Source organism: Triticum urartu, chromosome 2 (genome assembly GCF_003073215.2).
Source record: "Triticum urartu cultivar G1812 chromosome 2, Tu2.1, whole genome shotgun sequence".
In the NCBI taxonomy this organism is placed as follows: domain Eukaryota; kingdom Viridiplantae; phylum Streptophyta; class Magnoliopsida; order Poales; family Poaceae; genus Triticum; species Triticum urartu.
This window is the reverse complement of record NC_053023.1, coordinates 717,106,869-717,110,173: the sequence shown is the minus strand read 5'-3', so window position 1 is coordinate 717,110,173 and position 3,305 is coordinate 717,106,869.

The window sequence follows — 3,305 nt, the reverse complement described above, 5'->3', positions numbered from 1 at the left end:
AGCACATAATCCCTCAAGTATACCTTGAGGTCTTCTATAGCTTGGTCTTGTGGATTCTAGTAAACCTGCTTCTTGTGGACAGCCTGCTCCTCCTAGCTGCTTCACACTATCTCACAGATATGGTTTTGGGCCCAATCCTGTTTGATGTTTTGGACACCAAGTGTCTAACAAACCCTACTCTAGGGTTGGCTGCCCTATTTATACTGGCCTGATAGGTGTGACTAAGCTGTGTGTGTGTGTTTGTGATGTCCTCACAGGTGGCTTTGGTGATTGTGGTGTTAACAACAGCTGCTTATTGTGTCAAGCTCTCCTTGATAGTTATCTCGTCTAAGCTGCTGGTGGCTGGATGTGTTAGACTTGTTCTGGTCGGCTGGTTGTGATGTATATCTCCTCCTGGAGCTTTGTTTTTGGCCTTGCACAGTGACATGTACCTATTGTCACTGGACAAAACTGATTGTGGTGATGAAGTCTAATCCTTGGCTTTAATCACTAGTTTTTAGTTGGCTTAATTCCTGGAGCTAGTACTGATAGTGGTCTTTGTGTTGGCATTTAACTTACTACTTTTTTTCTCGAATACGCACGAGTGTGTGTATCATATATTAAAGAAGAAAGGGGAAGAGCCCTCCACAGTTATATTACATCCTTACCGGCATTTCATCGCCATCCGCCTACACACTAAACCGACTACTCGCCGTGTGCCCACTCCGGTGCCCCTATAAAGGCCGCTGCCAGGTCTCCTCTCAAAATGCCTGCCTGCATCCAAGCTCTACTCACGCTTCCTATTTGGTCCATAAGGCGTGTAACGCTTACATTCGCCCCGTCGAACACTATGGCGTTCCTGTGCTTCCATAGCTCCCACAGGGTGAGCAGACATACGGTGCGGATTGTTTTCGCAATACGCCCGGGCGAGCCGTGCCTAGTGCACCAGTCCTGCAGTGTCTCTCCTGCCTGCGGCGCACCCGCTGGCATGTTGAAGGCCGAGAAGATGCGGGCCCAAACCTCCCATGCCAGCACACACTCCACAAATAGGTGGCCGATCGTTTCGTCGTGCTGATCGCAAAATGGGCAGGCGTCTTGGTGTGGTAGCCCTCGCCTCACCAATCTGTCCGACGTCCAGCACCTGTTCATGATTGCTAACCATGCAAAGAAACGGCATCGGAGTGGAGCCTTCGAACGCCAAGTGAAAGCCGCCGTGGGGGACACCTATCGTCCGGCAAATCGAGCCGCGTAGGCCGATCGGGCCGAGAACTCGCCACTCCTCTCCCAAGACCAGGAGAAGGAGTCCACAATTTCCTCCTGGAGCTGCACCTCCCCAATCCTGAGCCAGATGCTCATATACTCCTCGATCCCGGCCATGTCACCAATAGGCCCTATGTTCGTGGCCCACCGGCCGTGCGCGACAGCCTCAAAAACTGTTCGTGTCCCTCTGATCCTTGTCGTGACTGAGCCGTATGCGCGCGGTGCGAGCTCTTGAATCCGATAGCTGTCGAGCCAACGATCCTCCCAAAATAGCGTGTCGCGCCCGTTCCCCACAGTCACTCTGGCTGCTGCCTGAAAAAGCTGCTTTGCCTCCTTTGGCACTGAAAAGGAGAACTCCGCCCAGGGCCTGTCGCGATCCACTCTCTTTAACCATAACCACCTGGTTTGAAGCGCCACATTCGTCCAGGCCAGGTCGGGGATGCCAAGCCCACTGGACCACTTAGGCGTGCAAACCCGGTTCCAGGCCACCGCATAGGCGCCTCCGCCTGCATCCGGCTTGCCGGCCCACAAAAATCCTCGGCAAATCTTAACCATCGCGGCGATGGTCCTCGGTGGCAAGCCAAGAGCCAGCATGGAATGGATCGGTATGGCAGATAGCACCGATTGTACCAGTAAAGCACGGCTGCTCTTGGGTAGGGTCGCCGCCTTCCAGTGCGGCAGGCGCATGGCCAACTGATCCATGAGCCCTTGCAGTTGCGCCGCCGTGAGCTTCCTGAGGGAGAGCGGGAGGCCCAAGTATTTGCATGGAAAGGCAGCGGCAGGGCACCCAAGCGTGTCACACACAAGAGTCAGCTGCTCCTCAGAGCATCGGATGGGAAGTGCTGCGCTTTTTGCCATGTTGACAAGCAGACCGGCAGCCTGACCGAAGGCGCGCAGGATCAAATCACAGGCTACCAAGTCCCTCCGCTCCGGCCTGATGAAGATGGTCACATCATCCGCAAACATGGAAATCCGCTGCCGCAGTCCACGACGTGCCAGGGGGTGAGGATGCCAACTGCCGTGGCCTTGAGGAACAGCCGATGCAGCGGTTCCATGCACAAGATGAATAGCATTGGGGATACCGGGTCTCCCTGGCGGAGCCCGCAGCAGTTGAAGATCGTGTCACCGGGCACCCCATTCACCGCAATCCGCGTGGACGACGTGGAAAGAATGCCACAAATCCAAGCTCGCCATCTTCCTCCAAAGCCCATGTGCTCCAGCACTTCCAGTAGGAACGGCCATTGAATGGTGTCGAAGGCCTTAGCGATGTCCAACTTCAGGAGCACCGTGGGCTCCCGCAGAGCGTGCAGGCGCCTAGCCGTGCACTGAACCAACATGAAGTTGTCATGGAGAGACCTCCCGCTCACAAACGCACTTTGATGGTTGCCCACGAGATGCGGTAGTTCCGCCGCCAGCCTTGTTGCCAGGACCTTCTCGAAAATCTTGATTGCCCCATGAATAAGGCTCACCGGTCTGTAGTCCTTAAGCTCCATCGCTCCCATCTTCTTGGGCAGAAGTGTGACTATCGCCTTATTGATTGAAGGCAGCCCCCGCATATCTCCACGGAAAAAATGGTCCATTGCCCGCATGATGTCGTCCCGTATAATATTCCAGCACGAGGCATAAAAGCGCCCCGTAAATCCGTCCGGTCCCGGCGCCTTATCGAGTGGCATCCCTTTCACCACTTTCTCCACCTCCTCATGTGTGAACGGGGCCTCAAGGTGCGAGAGGTCATGCACCGGCAATCCCAAAGTATCCATGTTCAGCGCAAAATCCCTATCCGGTGCTGAGCAAAGAGGCTGGAATAATATGCATCCACTTCCTCCGCAATCTCGTCCTGACCGGATAGCATGCGGCCGTTCTCATGCAACGACAAAATGGCATTCTTCCGTTGTCTATGGCACGCCTGCCGGTGAAAATATGCCGTGTTTGCTTCTCCATCCCTCAGTTGCAGCATCCGGGATCGCTGCCTCGCAATCATACGTTGCAATGAAGCCAGACTGAGCAGCTTCCTCTTCAACACTCTGCATAAGCCGTGCTCCTCAGCCGAGAGCATTCTGTTATCC